Source organism: Polyergus mexicanus, unplaced genomic scaffold (genome assembly GCF_030449975.1).
Source record: "Polyergus mexicanus isolate NDT 795.1 unplaced genomic scaffold, iyPolMexi1.0 SCAF_12, whole genome shotgun sequence".
Lineage (NCBI taxonomy): Eukaryota > Metazoa > Arthropoda > Insecta > Hymenoptera > Formicidae > Polyergus > Polyergus mexicanus.
Window position 1 is genome coordinate 4,592,391 of NW_027223332.1, and position 21,679 is coordinate 4,614,069.

The window sequence follows — 21,679 nt, forward strand, 5'->3', positions numbered from 1 at the left end:
TGATATCATTTCTAAGAAAATTTAATTAAGTCTTTAAAAAGTCCTCTTAAAGAGCTCATCCTCTCAATAATGCTCACTGGGGACTTTCTTCAGGAGGCGGCTCACTCCAAATAGAACTTTCAAAATTGCACATTCGGCATTTGAAAAAGAATTGATTTTTCAGTTCGTGCGCATGGACACCGATAAATGTTAAGTCGCGAAAATTGCATTCTATTCCGCGGCAGTGGTTGTCAAATTTTTCATGTAATTGTTCAAAAAAATAGACAAAATCTACGATACATTTTCCTGGCATACTGCCACTCTTTACACGGCATGCATCTATATTACTATCTATTATTAAAGTGTCATTTTCTTCAGTTTCACTGTCATTTTCTAATATATTTTCCAATTCAGTATCATTTAATGTGCATGTCATTTGTTCTTCATCAGTATCTATTTCAATACCCATTGTAGCTAATTCGTCATACATAATGACATCCTGTAAAGCTCGCTCATCTTGATCTATCTGCATTGTACTTTCATGTATATCTGCATTAGTATTATTCTGTATTATTTCATTGATATGTATTACATCATTGATATTTTCATTGATATTTTCATGATTTATTTCTTCTGTAATTCTTTCCTTATTTAAATTATTTATTATTTTCTGTCTCCTACAAATAAATATATATGTATATATGTATACAGGATATCTGACAAATAAGTGACCAAATGAAAGGTGGAGATAAATTGGGTCAAACTGAGTCGAAAAGTCCTGAACCATTTTTTTTTATAACGCTTAACAAAGGAGTTATTATTGAGTAAAGTCTGGCCAATCAGCGCTGATCTTTGGCCGGGCGCATGTCAATGAGCCGCGTGCCTGATAATATGCGGCAGCGCACACTTCATGACGCGCGGCTCATCGACATACGCCTGGCTAAAGATCGGCGCTGATTGGCCAGACTTTACTCAATAATAACTCCTTTATTAAGCATTATAAAAAAAATGATTCAGGACTTTTCGACTCAGTTTGACCCAATTTATCTCCACCTTTCATTTAGTCACTTATTTGTCAGATATCCTGTATACATATATTTGTTATAACTTTATACTACAGTCAAAAAAATTAAAGGGTCATTTTAGTACATAACTTGTTAACAACATCATTTTGTAACGAATAAAAAGAGATTGAAATTAAGTAGGAGATTTTAAAATTAGAAACTTTTAGTTTCGTAACGTTTTTTTATTTATCTCAATCCGATTATTAACAACAAAGTTACACTTAAAAATAACTTTTTTTATCGAAGTAAGAAAGCGGCAATTGAATTTTTTGCGTACAAGGGAGAACCAGAATTTGACCTATGTGAATTTGACACCTCACTTTCAATAAAGTGACTGGTGGAGTGATTGTTATATAAATTAAAGTAAGTGTAATTTGATTAAAGAAGGAAGGAATAATGTGAGGCATTTCTGCAAGTGACTGCATGGAATATAGAGGATTGCTATTTAATATAGCAAGTGGATCAAAATAATGGTTGTGTGTAAAAATAAACAAATATTAATCATGTTATAATACATTAATTAATATTCTTGATCAGTGAAAAATTATTTAGAAAATAACTTTATCAAATTAGGATAAAAAAGAAATTAACTGTTTAAGACACTTGCTACATAATTTAAGAAATACATAAAGTGTGGGATCATTTCAATTTGTTCGCGAAAAAGCATTATCATCCCCGATTTATTTTAACTAGCGCGTCTATCCCGCATGTAGACTTTATTTCTTGTAATTCATTATTATGTACGATAATTTTTCTTTCTGTTAGCAAAGGCAAAGTGGAATCTTTACTCTGTTAACTTAATGAATCGTTTGTAGACAGCAAGTTTGTAAGATACAATATTACCTTATATTAATCCGTGATTTTCGCCTGCTTAGCCGCTTACACGATGTTTGATACTTCTTTGTATTGCGACTCCTTCCATACATTCGTCCATAATTGTCACATCTTATATGCATTTCGTTTTCACCGGTTTTACGTGCTTCCATAATTATTAACAATTTTTCGCACAACAAATTACGAAGAAGCACATATAACACCGTGAACCGTAAATACTAATTTGCTCGATCACTTAATTTCGATCGCTCGATGTCGAGCACTCGATTTTCTACGTCAGTGCCGGGATTTACTTGCACATTTTGGCCCGATTTCGTGACTCACGCCTATTGCCCTCCACTCACCGCTCGTGCGTTAGCAACGAGTCGCCAGATACGCGTAACTAAGGACCGCGACGCTCAGGAGCGTCCGTATATGAGAATGCCCAATTATAATAAGAAGACAATACTTTTCTATAATTAAATGTTTTTCTTCAATATTTTATATCAATGAATTATAAAATATTGAAGAAAAACTTTTAATTCTAAGAATTTTTGCGCTGTATTTTGAAAAGTATTGTCTTATTATTATATTTGGGCATTCTTATATATAAACGCTCCTGAGACGAAGCGTCGCGGTCCTTAGTTACGCATATGGCGACTTGTTGCTAACGCACGAGCGGTGAGTGGGGGGCAATAGGCGTGAACCGCGGAATCGGGCCGAAATGTGCAAGTAAATCCCAGCATTGTTCTACGTAACGCGGAGATGCTACAAAAACCGCAGAACAAAAGAACGCGAAGAAAGGCGGCGCGATAAGTATCGGTGTGTGTATGTGTGTATTTATATAAATCTATTTCAATGGTATATGCTTATCATTTTTGGCAGCACTGGGCTGCGTTCGGAAACATCACCCATATTCACACGAACATCGTTCTATCTTTGTTCAACTTTTAGCAAATAGTAATATAGGGGCCACTATAGCGAGACACAACAAACCCCCACTCCTCGGCCACTGGCGCCGACCCCCTGCTGTGCCTGTCTGGGGCCCTCCCCCCTAAGGGTGGCTGTGGAAAAAAAGAGTGGAGGGGACTCGTGGACGTCTACGAGGCAATTTTCCCTTTAAATTTTTTTATTTTTTTTATTTTTTATTTTTTCGGTCGCGTGAACATGCTCGGGCTCGAACCTGGGTCCTCCACATTTCCAGACAGGGTCCTAGTATGCTGGGCTAGCTGAAATCTTATTAGAATAAGGATTAGATGTAGTATTTGTAGAGAGTAGCCCTCCGGCATAGAGGGCCCTGCGCTCTGATTGGCTTCCCTATAGTGGCCGGCAGTTTGATTGGATGAGGAGCATTGTTTCTGAGTGAGCGGCAAAATAACACCTGTGTATGAATCGGCAAGATGGCGGCCACCGAGAATGGAGACGTCACGAGAATAGAAGAGGTCGTAAAAAGCAAGTCTGTGCAGGTAGCGATTACGATGGTTTTAGAGCTTTATGACGTCACTTAGATGAGGAGAGAAAGGATAGGAAAATAGTAAATGTTTTTATATAAGCGATTTAAAATAAAAATTTTTTATTAAATATTATACGTATGTTTAAATGTAAATAATAATTTCGCAATGTACAAAATTTCTTATGTGACGGAAAATATGCAAATTCGCTGCTATATACATCGATAAAAACGAGAGCCGAGAAAAATTAACGTTCTATTATATATCCGTATGGTAACGAACAATGGCTATCAATAAACCTACGTTTTAGCAATACAGGCTCACATACTTTAGTTTCGTCCCGTGTTACGATCTCATGAAACGCGGTGCGACGAATTGCTCTAAAACGTAGATTTATCAAAGTTCCAGCCAATTCTTTTTCGTTCTCTTATGTAGTATTTGTAGAGAGTAGCCCTCCGGCATAGGGGACCCTGCGCTCTGATTGGCTTCCCTATAGTGGCCGGCAGTTTGATTGGATGAGGAGTATGTTTCTGAGTGAGAGGGAAAAACGAGGCAAAATAACACGTGTGTAAGAATCGGCAAGATGGCGACTACCGAGGATGGAGATATCGTGCAGTATACGCATCTCCGCTTCACCACCCCTACGGAAAAACCGAGAAATGTACGGTATATTTCATCCTCTCCTCCGACCTCTTTGTGAAAATACAAAATCGGATAAGGTACTGCTAGAATAAAGTAACTGATACGTCGGGGCTGAACACGTGCGTACATGTACGGGTAGGGTTGACCGGGCGACTAGGTGCACTAGGCAGGTAGACGTTCGGTAACGTCATCACTGGAGAGGATAGAAAGGGTCATGAAATACGGGTACCTGAGACTGTTTGACACGGAGTCTTAGGACGGAGACTATGACGTCACGGAGACGCCGGGAAGAAAGGATAGGAAAAGAGAAAATGTTTTTACGTAGCATTATTTTAAAAACAGTTTTATTTATATTTATTTATATTTCCTACATAAGAATATTATGCTTTGTACAATAAAAAATTATTTTACATAAAAATATTTGTACAATAAAAATTCTTATTTACAATTAAATATAACTATATTGCGTAGCAAAAAAGATTATCTCTTAGCACGAGGGAAAATACGCGAATTCGTTATATTGCAACTTTAAAAACGAGAGTTGAGAAAACAGAGAAGAAAAATTATCGTTCTGCTACATAGCCGTATGGTAACGAACAATGACTATTGATAAATTTACGTTTCATCAATACAGGAGCACATACTTCAGTTTCATAGCGTGTTACCAGCTCATGAAACACAGTACGCCAAATTGCTCTAAACCGTAAGTTTATCGAAGTTCCAGCTGATTCTTCCTCATTTTTTTCATTTTCCCATACCCTTTCTTTAGCTCAAATTTCTAATACTAAGAAAATTGATTAGTTGAGAGTTTTCAAAATTTAAGGTTATGCCCTTCACTTTGCAGCATTCGTGTGTTCGTCCGTCCGGTGCACAAACAATGTACGCATAAAATTTAGGGCCACCAGATACGAACGTCTCGATATAGCTACCGCGGCCGTAACTTTCAAGCTCGTCCGTCATATCGCCTAGAAAATTTCCCGTACGTGGTTCATACGTTCGGGTCACCGCTGCCCACGTAAATACATGAATCCGTATCATAATACAAAACGCGACGATCTAATCGCTTTAAATAAGAATATAATTTTAAACGCGTCTGCGCCGTCGCAAATGCAGCTATTACAACATTCGTTATCGGTGAGGGAATGACAACGTCTTGTCGCAATCGCCACGAAAGATATATTACCTCGTCGTTTACGGGTAATATGCCGATTATCTCGTGCTCAGCACTCATCATCAATGTCGCAAAACGCTGAGGCGTTCTCACGACTTCGATATTTGGTAAATTGGATCGCTGGCCGAATTTTCCCCAAAAAGAATTTAAGCACAGCTTCGCGACAGAACGTAAACCGGGGGTTCCGAGTGACGTTACGTTTATCAAGAACGATACCTTCGGTTTTCTTGTACTCCCTCAGATATCGTTCTTTAGCATCGTCGTCGTTTTCCCCGCATTCACACGGCCATCCACTGGCTTCTTGTTTAAGCTGCAAGAATGTATTTATATATTCGGTGAATATCCACCTTGACGTGTCGTATGATCGAATTGGCTAACTTTATATTGCCAAATCTCGCTTACAGCTGTCACGAGATAACCCTTTCCGTTGGCCTTGCGTAATTCACAGGTCACCCACGTACCCTCGAATTCGCGTTCACGAGCATCGTCATGTGTACAGGGCACCTGCAAAAAGGTTTCGCAACAACTGCGGCATAAAGCAAAAAGCAATTTTCCCCGCATACGATATGGGAGTACCGGATGAAATAGGTCGTGTGGTGGGAGTACTCTGCAACGTATGAGCCCTTCAATCGTATCGAAATTATAATTCGGTGCCCTTCCGATTATTGCGGAACATTCCTCGCCGACGTAAATATCCGGATGGTCGATTGGGAACAAAGAGGGTACAAAGAGCACACGTCCACGTATCGTATTTTCTCCGTACCCGTAACCTCATAACGAGTCACGATATTTCCCGTGCGGCTGCCGAAAAATGCATCGCGAGGATCGAGCGGAGATGTTTCCACCATCGGATGATTTTCGAGATATTCGCGCATTTCGTGATTATCGCGTCATAATTTATCAAAATTATTTTTAACAAAAAAATTAATTGTTCAACCAAATCTTTTTTTCATTGTCAATATTATAGATCTAAATTTACTTCCGCGATGTGAAATATCATCCGCTAAGTCTGCATATTTTTCTTCCTATATAAGATGCAAAGATCATCAAGCGAATTATCTTTTCAAATAAACATATTCAAATAATCATCAAACAAGAGAGTCTTTTCAAATAAACAGTAAGATGTACCGACACTATCTGCGCACGTACAAATTCGATACGATACAACACACACAAATAATGTTGTTTTCTAAAATAATAAATTATTGTTTATTTTACAATCACCAAAACAATGAACAGCTAAAAGCACTTATTAATAATTATAAATTATTTTACTTTAACAATAAATTTGAATTTTTAAATAAATAAATTGAATCAGCAAAAATTGTTCTATTTCACCGAAAAAAAAGAAGTTTTGTTGTAACATTAAACTTGTTAAATTCGTTAAATTTAACAAATTTTTAATTTAATAAAATTTTTATTTGTTAAATTTGTCATATTTAATTTTTAATATTAAATTTGTTTCTTTATTTTGTTATAATATTAAATAATTCATTATAATAGCAAAATATGGACATATTTTTCATATATGCAATAACAACAATTGTATTACTGATTAAAATTCTTTTTCTCTATTAGATCAAAAAACATTTTAATAATTGATAATGATATGTTTATGAAAGTTTACTCTATTTAACTATTGAAAAAAAGTTTTGTTTTCTTACGATATTAAATTACTGTTTATACACACACATTTACATCGCAAAAAATATAACCGATACTTTACTATAAGATTTTGTTATACTATTAGTAAGATTCTTTTCATTCTTACCTCTAAAAATTCGGGTTTATAGATATTAATGAACGGTTTCATGCCAACCCTAATTATAAAAATACCTTCTTTAGAATGAAACATATATTGCTCAAGCCATTGTTTGCGTTCTACGATAAGTACATAATTAGATATTTAGTATTACTTTGTTTTTGTGACAAAATTTACTAATTATTATACTGATTTACAGTAAATGACAATTTTTTTTCATTTATTAATTCCTTTAAACTTTTTACTAAAAATATATAAACAATATTTGTAAAAGCAAATAATAACAATATCTTATGTATAAGATTTTTACCATAGTCCGTTTGCTTCATTAATTTAAATGCCATGCTAAAAGGAAATCTACCGATCTGAGAAATATTTTTGAGCTTTTGTCGAAGAACGTATTGATGATGTACTATCGATATAATTGCGGGAATTATTAAAACTACGAACAAGGCGCACAATATCAAAAAGATTAAGTCCATTTTTGTAGCCTGTAAATATATTAAACAGCCCAAGTTACCAAATATGTAATGCATAAATTATTATAAATACTTTGTAAGATTGAATTTTACACTCACACATTGACAAATATTTTATTGACACGATGTTTATATCATTATTATCTTTATTAATTCAGAAAATTATATAAAGATACTTTATTAAAGAAGATGGAATATAATATGTATATAAATATATATCATCGATGAAAATTGAGTATAAAATTAATGGTTGAGAATATTTCGTCGGCAAAACATTTCTCGATTATTTCTATGTAACTCGTCCAAATTTGGAATCTGTGTTCATTAATCGAAAGATTCACGAAATAAATTATTTATATTCATGCAATAAATTATTTATATTTTATTTTTCTACCGTATTTCATTGAGATCTTGAAAAAGTTTTGCGGTTTAAAACGTATAATTATTCTTTTTTGCTTCCTCATAGAGGAAGCTTTGTTTTTGTGACAAAATATTTTTTCGAATTTTTTTATGCCAATGTGTTCAAAATGTTCCAAAACGCAAAAAATTATATTCCTAGAAAATGTATGTATCTGTGTATGTATGTATGTACGGGATGTTTGTACAACTCTAACTTCCGCAATTTTTGAGATATCTGATCAAATTTTTTTATATGGATAGATTATTATAAAAGGATGGTTGGTTATGAATTTGGTGATAGAGTCAGCATTAGTGAAAGAGTCCATTTTCTATAAAATTTTGAATTTTTTGAAAAATGTTTGTATACGAATTATACTCGGAAATAATTTTCGCAAATTCTGAGATATCGGGTTAAATTTTTTACATAAATAGAGTATCATCAAAAACGCTGAAAGTGAAGATAATTTCCAGCACGTGCAAAAATGTTTTGGTCAACAACGGAATATTAGTATTGAAACAGTTATCAAGTCATTAAAATGCATTACTGACAGCTCCGTTCTTTTAAACTGTTTATCAATGTTTCTTGTGTGTTATCTTTTCTTATAATAAAATTAATTAAGTTTTTCTTAAATGAGTTTTTATATTTCTGAAAATCTATAATCTACAATGTAAATGTATAATTTATAATTATATAAAAATAAAAAAGTATGTAAATTAGAAAATAGCATATTGCTTCTTTATCTTCTATATCTTTTTATTTCGCTCACAAAGTTTCCTTTATAGGGAAGTAAAAATTGAAAAACCCACTAGTACTCTGCGTTGATACCACTGCTTGATAAAATAAAATAATGAGGAAGTAATGCGCAAGTTTCTAATTTGCATGATTTTCAGTTTGTTTAACAATAATTTAAAGATATGATATATATACGTGTTCACAAAATATTAAAGTAATATTGAATTTCAAATTTTTGATTAAACGTACATTTGAGCATAAGCGCTCCATCATTATTGTTTAATTGAAATATATGTACAGTATATAACCGAGTTTCAAAGAATTATAATTTGCAAAATTAAGTATCCGCCCGTATTTTGTTTCATGAGTTTCATTATTAAATTATTACATTTTAACTTTGCACGAATTACTTTGTGTCTTGAAAAAAATAAAAAGCAAAACCACGAATTTTATCTAAATGATACTGAAAAAATGCAAGATTTCGGTACTTACTGTTTGTTACGTTGGAGCAAATAATAATGCTTTGCCAAAATATTTGTCACTATTAGCAAATATCGCTGCGCTTTACTACTAATTATAAATCATAATTTATCGTGTTTTATATATAAATATAGTATAACTAAATATAATAAAATAACCGAGAAAAAGAGAGAGGAGAAGAATAGATGCTCTAAAAAAGAGATGTTTTAGAATAACTTTTTTTTTAAAGCAGAATATTATATAATTGTTTTTACTTCTTCTCGACACAAGATTCGATCACGAAATGTTGCATCTTAATCTTTATTATTCAAGTCTTAATCTTTATTATTTTATCTTATCTTATTTTTATTTTTAATTCTCGTTTTGCGCGACTCGAACCAGCAATATATAATATGCAATGCAATACACACAACGAAACCGTATCACTTATCTTATATGATTTCTCCTCGCAAACATTTGAAATATTTCTATACGATTGTGTGAACTACCCTTTGATAACAATGAGGTACGAGATGTAAACGAGATAAAAACGATAATTGTTTGCATATACGTAGTATATCTAACAATAAGTAATAATATACAGGGTGTAACAGAGCGCCGTATCAGCCGTTTTTTGAGGAAACAACGCATTTTCGTGAAAAATGTTTCATGCAAAAGTTGTAGAGCTCTAAGTGGCGTATTATATAATAATATTAGTATGACCTTGAATAGCACCGTCACATAATGACATTATGTTTATAATTTGCGATCTTCTTGCGTATTCAGCTGATCATGATTGTTACTTGCCAAATCGGTTACGATAATATTTTATAAATACTTGATTCTTGCTTTATTCTTGACAGAAAATTTTTTACATTCGGTAATTACTGTGAAATTATTGTTCCATTAGTGATGTGTGCACACGTATTAGATAATATACAATACATTTATTGCAATTTTACATTTATTAAGCGCATTTTGTTGTCTAAATGCGTTTAATAGTTTATTATTCTTTTAATTAAAATATATTTACGTATTTAATTTAAATACCTAAATATGTGAACTAGAAAAAAGATCGTATATTACAATAAAAATCGCGCACGTATTACGATAAGAGAATATAAGTGTTTGAATAAGTCAATAGAATTAAAAAATTAAGTAGTTAAAAAAGCTCAAATAATGGATGAGAATCAATAATAAATAAAAATCTAGATCAATTGAAGCCCGGACGCTATACTTAGAGCATGAACAATAATTATTATCTATCTTTCTTTAGGAATACCTTAACTATGTGTTACAAATAGTTCAAACATTTTGACCCACTTCGAGTCCTTTTAAACGAAACTCGGATAAAAAGATTAAGAATTAAGAAGATGCAAGCGGTAAATCTATTTAAAGCATAGCGACGTAATGATAAATATAAATGGATAATACGGCACAATAAAATTATACATTATAGCTTAACGCGCTTACAATATGTGTACACATCATTCAATGAAAGAAATAGAAATAATATCGATCCTATTAATAATTAGACTTATCACGTGAATAATAGGTTCTCGTTATGAATAATTTGGCGTCTTCTCCTATTCGACAAAGGACCATCATATTATTCATAACGATATATTAAAATATAAAAAATATAATAAAATATAAAAACGTATATTATCTAATACGTGTGCACATCACTAATGGAACAATAATTTAACAGTAATTGCCGATTGTAAAAAATTTTCTGTCAAGAATAAAGCAAGAATCAAGTATTTATAAAATATTATCGTAACCGATTTGGCAAGTAACAATCATGATCAGCTGAATACGCAAGAAGATCGCAAATTATAAACATAATGTCATTATGTGACGGTGCTATTCAAGGTCATACTAATATTATTATATAATACGCCACTTAGAGCTCTACAACTTTTGCATGAAACATTTTTCACGAAAATGCGTTGTTTCCTCAAAAAACGGCTGATACGGCGCTCTGTTACACCCTGTATATTATTACTTATTGTTAGATATACTACGTATATGCAAACAATTATCGTTTTTATCTCGTTTACATCTCGTACCTCATTGTTATCAAAGGGTAGTTCACACAATCGTATAGAAATATTTCAAATGTTTGCGAGGAGAAATCATATAAGATAAGTGATACGGTTTCGTTGTGTGTATTGCATTGCATATTATATATTGCTGGTTCGAGTCGCGCAAAACGAGAATTAAAAATAAAAATAAGATAAGATAAAATAGTAAAGATTAAGACTTGAATAATAAAGATTAAGATGCATCATTTCGTGATCGAATCTTGTGTCAAGAAGAAGTAAAAACAATTATATAATATTCTGCTTTAAAAAAAGTTATTCTAAAACATCTTTTTTAAAGCATCTATTCTTCTCCTCTCTCTTTTTCTCGGTTATTTTATTATATTTAGTTATACTATATTTATATATAAAGCACGATAAATTATGATTTATAATTAGTAGTAAAGCGCAGCGATATTTGCTAAAAGTGACAAATATTTTGGCGAAGCATTATTGTTTGCTCCGACGTAACAAACAGTAAGTACCGAAATCTTGCATTTTTTCAGTATCATTTAGATAAAATTCGTGATTTTGCTTTTTATTTTCTTCAAGACACAAAATAATTCGTGCAAAGTTAAAATGTAATAATTTAATAATAAAACTCATGAAACAAAATACGGGCGGATACTTAATTTTGCAAATTATAATTCTTTGAAACTCGGTTATATACTGTACATATATTTCAATTAAACAGTAATGATGGAGCGCTTATGCGCAAATGTATGTTTAATCAAAAATTTGAAATTCAATATTGCTTTAATATTTTGTGAACACGTATATATATCATATCTTTAAATTATTGTTAAACAAGCTGAAAATCATGCAAATTAGAAACTTGCGCATTACTTTCTCATTATTTTATTTTATCTCACAAAACTTAAGCTCCTTAAAGTAAGCGGGTTTTTCAATTTTTACTTCCCCATAGAGGAAACTTTGTGAGCGAAATAAAAAGATATAGAAGATAAAGAAGCAATATGCTATTTTCTGATTTACATACTTTTTTATTTTTATATAATTATAAATTATACATTTACATTGTAGATTATAGATTTTCAGAAATATAAAAACTCATTTAAGAAAAACTTAATTAATTTTATTATAAGAAAAGATAACACACAAGAAACATTGATAAACAGTTTAAAAGAACGGAGCTGTCAGTAATGCATTTTAATGACTTGATAACTGTTTCAATACTAATATTCCGTTGTTGACCAAAACATTTTTGCACGTGCTGGAAATTATCTTCACTTTCAGCGTTTTTGATGATACTCTATTTATGTAAAAAATTTAACCCGATATCTCAGAATTTGCGAAAATTATTTCCGAGTATAATTCGTATACAAACATTTTTCAAAAAATTCAAAATTTTATAGAAAATGGACTCTTTCACTAATGCTGACTCTATCACCAAATTCATAACCAACCATCCTTTTATAATAATCTATCCATATAAAAAAATTTGATCAGATATCTCAAAAATTGCGGAAGTTAGAGTTGTACAAACATCCCGTACATACATACATACACAGATACATACATTTTCTAGGAATATAATTTTTTGCGTTTTGGAACATTTTGAACACATTGGCATAAAAAAATTCGAAAAAATATTTTGTCACAAAAACAAAGCTTCCTCTATGAGGAAGCAAAAAAGAATAATTATACGTTTTAAACCGCAAAACTTTTTCAAGATCTCAATGAAATACGGTAGAAAAATAAAATATAAATAATTTATTGCATGAATATAAATAATTTATTTCGTGAATCTTTCGATTAATGAACACAGATTCCAAATTTGGACGAGTTACATAGAAATAATCGAGAAATGTTTTGCCGACGAAATATTCTCAACCATTAATTTTATACTCAATTTTCATCGATGATATATATTTATATACATATTATATTCCATCTTCTTTAATAAAGTATCTTTATATAATTTTCTGAATTAATAAAGATAATAATGATATAAACATCGTGTCAATAAAATATTTGTCAATGTGTGAGTGTAAAATTCAATCTTACAAAGTATTTATAATAATTTATGCATTACATATTTGGTAACTTGGGCTGTTTAATATATTTACAGGCTACAAAAATGGACTTAATCTTTTTGATATTGTGCGCCTTGTTCGTAGTTTTAATAATTCCCGCAATTATATCGATAGTACATCATCAATACGTTCTTCGACAAAAGCTCAAAAATATTTCTCAGATCGGTAGATTTCCTTTTAGCATGGCATTTAAATTAATGAAGCAAACGGACTATGGTAAAAATCTTATACATAAGATATTGTTATTATTTGCTTTTACAAATATTGTTTATATATTTTTAGTAAAAAGTTTAAAGGAATTAATAAATGAAAAAAAATTGTCATTTACTGTAAATCAGTATAATAATTAGTAAATTTTGTCACAAAAACAAAGTAATACTAAATATCTAATTATGTACTTATCGTAGAACGCAAACAATGGCTTGAGCAATATATGTTTCATTCTAAAGAAGGTATTTTTATAATTAGGGTTGGCATGAAACCGTTCATTAATATCTATAAACCCGAATTTTTAGAGGTAAGAATGAAAAGAATCTTACTAATAGTATAACAAAATCTTATAGTAAAGTATCGGTTATATTTTTTGCGATGTAAATGTGTGTGTATAAACAGTAATTTAATATCGTAAGAAAACAAAACTTTTTTTCAATAGTTAAATAGAGTAAACTTTCATAAACATATCATTATCAATTATTAAAATGTTTTTTGATCTAATAGAGAAAAAGAATTTTAATCAGTAATACAATTGTTGTTATTGCATATATGAAAAATATGTCCATATTTTGCTATTATAATGAATTATTTAATATTATAACAAAATAAAGAAACAAATTTAATATTAAAAATTAAATATGACAAATTTAACAAATAAAAATTTTATTAAATTAAAAATTTGTTAAATTTAACGAATTTAACAAGTTTAATGTTACAACAAAACTTCTTTTTTTTCGGTGAAATAGAACAATTTTTGCTGATTCAATTTATTTATTTAAAAATACAAATTTATTGTTAAAGTAAAATAATTTATAATTATTAATAAGTGCTTTTAGCTGTTCATTGTTTTGGTGATTGTAAAATAAACAATAATTTATTATTTTAGAAAACAACATTATTTGTGTGTGTTGTATCGTATCGAATTTGTACGTGCGCAGATAGTGTCGGTACATCTTACTGTTTATTTGAAAAGACTCTCTTGTTTGATGATTATTTGAATATGTTTATTTGAAAAGATAATTCGCTTGATGATCTTTGCATCTTATATAGGAAGAAAAATATGCAGACTTAGCGGATGATATTTCACATCGCGGAAGTAAATTTAGATCTATAATATTGACAATGAAAAAAAGATTTGGTTGAACAATTAATTTTTTTGTTAAAAATAATTTTGATAAATTATGACGCGATAATCACGAAATGCGCGAATATCTCGAAAATCATCCGATGGTGGAAACATCTCCGCTCGATCCTAGCGATGCATTTTTCGGCGGCCGCACGGGAAATATCGTGACTCGTTATGAGGTTACGGGTACGGAGAAAATACGATACGTGGACGTGTGCTCTTTGTACCCTCTTTGTTCCCAATCGACCATCCGGATATTTACATCGGCGAGGAATGTTCCGCAATAATCGGAAGGGCACCGAATTATAATTTCGATACGATTGAAGGGCTCATACGTTGCAGAGTACTCTCACCACACGACCTATTTCATCCGGTACTCCCATATCGTGTGCAGAAGGGGCGTATATTGCGGGGTTCCACAGGGGTCCGTGTTGGGCCCCACCCTGTGGAACCTCGCCTATAATAGGGTGCTGGGTATTGCCCTCACCCCCGGCTGCAGTGTCGTCTGTTACGCCGACGACACTTTGCTGTTGGCCGGGGGAGAGAGCTGGGGGGCTGCGGTTTATACCGCCAACGTCGGGGTTGCGTGCGCTGTCCGCGCGATCCGTGGCATGGGCCTGCAGGTAGCGCCTCATAAGACCGAGGCGCTATTCATGCATAGGGGGGAGCATGGGGCTCCACCCGCCGAGGCCCATGTCATGGTGGGTGACGTCTCCGTCCGGGTGGGAGACAGGTTAAAATACCTTGGTCTCTACCTGGACGCGGCCTGGAGTTTTGGCGCGCACTTTGAGCTTCTGGCCCCCAGGGCGGAGTCGGTGGCACTTAGCCTCGGCCGACTCTTGCCCAATCTCGGGGGTCCGGATGGCCGGGTGCGGCGCTTATACGCGAACACCGTCCGGGCGGTGGCCCTTTACGGGTCACCGGTGTGGGCGGACGCCCTGGTGGCCAATCGGCGGGGCAGCATGCTGCTGCGCAGAGTATTTAGGAGGGTGGCCATCAGGGTAGTCCGAGGTTATAGGACGGTGTCGCACACGGCGGCCTCATTATTGGCGGGGATGCCGCCCGTCAAGCTCTACGCAGACATGTACGCGCACGTTTACGCGCGTACGCGAGAGCTCGGCGGGCTCGGCGTGGTTTTGACCCCTAAGGTCAAGGCCGCCGTGAGACTCCAGGCTAGGCGACGCGCTCTGGAGAGGTGGGACGAACACCTCTTCAACCCCCAAGATACATCGGGGAGGCGCGTCGTCGAGGCCATCCGCCCCCATTTGATCAAGTGGGTCACACGGGCGGGTGGCGAGATGTCGTACCGTGCGACGCAGGTGTTTACGGGCCACGGGTGCTTCGGCTCATACCTGTGTTGCATCGGTAAAGAGGACAGCGCACGCTGCCACCATTGTACGGGGGGGAGGGACGAGGACACGGCGCAGCACACGCTGGAGGTGTGCCCAGCGTGGGCGGAGGAGCGCCGTGTTCTCGTCAACGTAATAGGGGATATTGACTTCTCGCTCTCGAGCATCGTAGTGGCTATGCTCGAGAGCGAGGAGTCCTGGAGGGCGGTCTCCTCCTTCTGTGAAGCAGTCATGCTCCAGAAGGAGGAGGCCGAAAGGGAGCGGGAGCGGCTTCCCGGAGAACACCCGGGGGGCCGCAACCGCGCCCGACGTGCCTCCGGGGGTGGGCCGATGGGGGCCGGGGCTACACAAGTCCCCGGTCATCCCAGAAACCCACCCCAGCAAAGGGGGGGCGCACGCAGGGGGAGGGGGCGGGGTCGCAACCGCCCCCATCGAACTCCCCCGGCGAATGCGCAGGGCCCCGACAACTCGGGGGGACGTCCGCTATTTCGTCGCGGACGTCTCACCCCGAACTGAGCCCGGTGGTCGGAACCCAGGTGGGGTACCTGGGCCCGACCACGCCCTCCCCGGGAATAATACCGGGATGGCGGCGAGAGGGGCGGTGGTCCCCCTCTCGCTAAGTTAGGATGATGTCCCCAGCAACAACGGGGGCACTGGGGGAGACAGAAACCGCTCCCCCAGCGGGCATGGCCCGTGGGCGGGGGGTCTCTCTGATGTAGTGCATACGCCAGTTTCCAGAGAGGCCCCCAGAAACGCCCGAGATAGGCCACCCGGAGGGGTTTTAGTGGGTAGTCCCCGGCCGTTTGTTTAGGCCGGGGGTAGTCCCACATAACCCCGCCTCGAACCCCATCGAGGCGGGGTTTGCGTAAAGGCATTTCTCCTCCGTTACAAAAAAAAAAAAGTGGCGGACCCAGGTTCGAGCCCTAGCATGTTCACGCGACCAAAAAAATAAAAAAATTAAAAAAAATTAAAAAAATTAAAAAATTAAAAAAATTAAAAAAATAAAATAATTTAAAGGGAAATTTGTCTCGTAGACGTCCACGAGTACCCTCCACTTTTTTTCCACAGACACCCTTAGGGGGGAGGGCCCCAGACAGTCACAGCAGGGGGTCGGCGCCAGTGGCCGAGGAGTGGGGGTTTGTTTTGACGCCCCATAGTACCCAATATCTACTATTGTGATTAAAATGACACGTCGTAAAATATTAATAAATAATGTTTTTATGTATCGAATTAATTTTAATCAATATGAAAATAACTTTTTATTCGGTTACAGAATATTCGTTTATAAAGATGCGCATTTGTTTTTATTATTACGCGATATTTGTAGCATGCATGTATTTAAGTATGTATGTACGTATCGGGGAATAAGGCGACTGTACTATTCACACGCACACAGCCAGGCACATGCGATAATATCAGTGCGCGGCAGTACTCAGTCTCAGTCTCAGTCGCGCGTGTTGTGTACATACACGTAACGAGAGATAACCGCAAAAGTGTACTCAACCGTTATAACGCATTATAACGCGTCGAATTTAAAAAACGAGTGTTGTGTTTGTGTAGTTATAGTGTGTTCATATAATGGGGCGAAAATGTAATGAGAAACGCTTGCCTCGCTTTGCCCGCAGACTTTCTTTAAAAAGAATAAGGGTCAAAAGGTTAGTATATTTATATACCATAATTCTAGAAGGAATTGTTTTAATGTATACTATATACTAATATGTCGCTAGATATAATTGAATTTTTTTTCCGTGCAGTTTACACAAAAATATAAGTATGATAATGTAATATTATATGAAAATGTAATATTTCAAATTTCTTTTTTTATTTTTTGATCATATCTTTAAAGCAATTCCTAAATAGAAAACAACATAAAGACATTTGTATAAAAAAATTGTAACATAAAATTAATCTTTAAATATTGTAGAATTTAGAATTACTACAATACATGAACATATACATTATATGTATATGATGCACATAGTATTTAGTACTCATATAGTATTTTTGTTATAAAGAAATGGACAGACATGAGCAAAAAAAAGAAAGAGAAAGAGAGAGAGAGAGAGAGAGAGAGAATAGAAATGAGTAAGCGAGGGAATGGCTGTACAACGATACATCGATTAATAATTCACATCAGTCGCTAAATATTAGTGAGCATAAAGTATTGCTACGGAGAAAGATCCAACTATTTCCTTTTTTTTTACTTTTGGTACTTGTATAGACACTTGCTCATTTACACTCATATCCTTCTTCTCTTTCCCCATTCTTCTCTGTCCGTCTCTTTCTGATCCAAGCATACTATATGTGTGTTATATATTATCTATATGCGATCTTTTCGTGAACTGGTTGTAAATATTTCATACCAGATGCATGAGCATTCTGGTTAAAAATATATCCCAGAGGCGATTTACGTGTGTTGGTTATTGTAAAAAATATTCCAGAGGCGATTCACGTGTGCTGGTTATTGTAAAAAATATTCCAGAGGCGATTTACGTGTGCTGGTTATTGTAAAAAATATCCCAGAGGCGATTTACGTGTGCTGATTATTGTAAAAAATATTCCAGAGGCGATTTACGTGTGCTGGTTATTGTAAAAAATATTCCAGAGGCGATTTACGTGTGCTGGTTATTGTAAAAAGTATTCCAGAGGCAATTGACGTATGCTGGTTATCGTAAAAAGTATTCCAGAGGCAATTTACGTGTGCTGGTTATCGTAAAAAATATCCTAGAGGCGATTTACGTGTGCTGGTTATTGTAAAAAATATTCCAGAGGCGATTTACGTGTGCTGGTTGCTTTACAATATTTTGAACCGGATGCGATTTAATAGTTATGGAAGATTAGCAATATAACCGTTATTATATATTATAATACATATATATGTATTATGCCATTGTATGTATGTATCTATGTTTGTATGTATGTATATATATATATATATATATATTCATAAAAAGCACACATATATATATATATATATAACAATACATGCACACACACACACACATAGCCAAATATTATTCCTCTTGGAAAGATATATGGAAAGACACACACACATACACGTACATATATATAAGTCTATATAAGTAATGTGTGCAATTGTGTTCAAATATGCAATAAAGGCAGACACGTGTCTATGTTATACTGTTATCTATACACTTAGATACGCTTAGATATGCGTGCGAGGCAATAGAGCAGTAGAAATACACGATGTTGTCCGATTTCAACATAATGAACACAATTCTCTTTCAAATATGCATAAAACATGCAGAAATATTAATATTGGTAACAGCGGAACTAAAATTATTGATATTATCGATAATTTCGGTCGGTATTATCGATAATTTTAGTTACGCTTAGATGAGGGCGCTAACCCGTCGGAGTTCGGCCGTCGCTCCGGCATCCTCTTAAGAGAAAATTGTACAACAAAAGATATTTTGCAAGAAATATTACAAATATTACAAATGCCGTATGATATATTGGAAACATACCTGTTAAAAATAAAAAGTATTATATATAGATAATATTATATAAAAGTATTATATATAGGTAGCAATATAATTTAATTATGCAGTTTTCAGAAATATGATGGCTGTTAGAAAGAAAAAGATACAATTACACAAAAAAAATCACACAATTAAAAAGACAAATGGAGAACAATAGTCAAAAACCCAGTCAGCCAGGTCTGTTCTAACAGATATTGCCAAGTGCTTGCTACAAATTATTGTCAGCAAAAAGGCTACAAATTTGGTACAAGAGTTGTTATTACCGATTAAGCTGGCAGATTGCCGGCAAGAATCAAGCAAAGCTTGCTAACGTAACTACACAGCAAATTGGAGGCAGAAACCGAGCAAAGCTTGCTGACATGACTGACATCAGATTGTCGGCAAAAACTGAGCAGGATCTAGAGTGCGCAATCTGATGGCAAATTGGCAGCAAAAACCGAACAAAATCTGCAGCTTATTACAAAGTATTATAAAATAGTTCAGTCGCTTATCGCTATGCGGCGCGTTATTCATTATCTATACCCGTATTCAAATTCTTGTCATGAGTGTATATAAAGCCTACAAAATGCTAATAATATTATAATATATATATTTCTATCAGTTCAATTTTTGACACAATTCTTATACAGGAAATTCAGATATTGAATTGATTTTTTGCAAATCGGACAGATAATTGTTCGATTTTCACTTATTCAAACAATTTCTGTCCAAAAAGATCTTTAATTTTATAAATTAAGTTATTTGAATTTACCAATATGTTTTAACATATTAATATATGATTTTATATAATGTCTAATTATCTAATGGTCATTTTATGACCAAAACTTATCATCATTTTATTATTTAGGGTTAAGGCTTTAAATCTATTTAAATATATATTTTTATATGAATGGCCAAAAGCTGCAGAATTTGTTCGGTTTTTGCTGACAATCTGCTATCAGATTGTCTTGCGCAGATCTTGCTCGATTTTTGCCATCAATTTGACGTCAAATCATGTGAAGCTTTGCTCGATTTTTGCCGTCAATTTGCTGTCAGGTTATGTCAACAAGCTTTGTCACCAAAACACAAGCTTAATGCGGACACAGATGGCACTGGATTTGTTACCAAGTTTTGAGCGAATTTGATGCCAATTTGGCAACAATTTGTTATCAAATTGCTTACTGGGAAGTCAATAGAAGAGGCAAAAAAAATTGTAGTATTTTCCGGCAGCCGGTAATGGTTAGATAATAGAGGTTAGGTATAAAGAGGGTAAATTGTTTTTTATGTAATTTTTGTGTTCAATGTAATTATGTATATTTTTATACATATATATATTTATGTATTCGTGATTTCTCTTATATGTATTTAAAAAGACTATTATTAGAGATTAATATTGAAGATTATCTCTGTTTTTTTGTAGATCAATGAAATTCAAATAGAGGATCTAATCGAAAAATTTAAAAATATGCATATCCAAAAAAATAGATAGATTAAAACAACATTAAATAAAACAACAATAACATTAAATAAGAAAAAAAATAAGATTGTAAAACTAATGTATTAATTTTTTTAGATATTGCAGCATTAAAAAAAATATATAATAATATTTAAAAAAATGTGGGATAATAGGGCTGAACTCACGCATCAAACATATAAAAGATCAAAGATCATCCCGAAGATATGTCTTAAGAAATTCTTCTAGAGATAATCTTCTGGATATCTGTTGGATATGTATGCCGTGTGAATAGGCGAAGAACCACGATACAAACACATCTAACGCGCTACTGATGTTACCTCAAAAAATGGCGAGGAAACACATTACTTATTATAGGTCTGGGTATTAATCATATAATTTTTTAAATAATACAATACTTCTCACGAGATCGACAAGAGAGATATCGATGCAAAAACATTACAATATTCTTGAAGAAATTTAATTAATTGAGTGTATTTATTTTTAAATTATATTTAGATTTAAGTGTTTAAGATGTTTCTAATAATAATTGATCGTTATATGCAATCGTCAAGTATGTATTTCCAATATAGGAGCCGCAAATTTTAGACGGCAACACCAGTGTCATGACGTGTTACGGTCATTACATCCGTAAAATTTTATATTTATAAAAAAAACATCTGATAGCCACGTATCCACAGTTAAAATATCTCGCTCAACACTATCTCTACCTCAGTCTCAGTCTTCTCTCTAGTGTTGATTCGAGTAAATGTGTAATGTATGTGCTATCTATCGACTCGTGTAATTATAATAATCGCCTCGTATATAATTGTAATGTAATAATTAAACATTGTGATACCAAAATCTATTTACCAAAGTTGTCTGTACCAATGGCTATAAGAATATGAAACGATTGTGCCCGATTATTCTTCACACAGCAAAATCCTTTCACACCAATCCTGATAG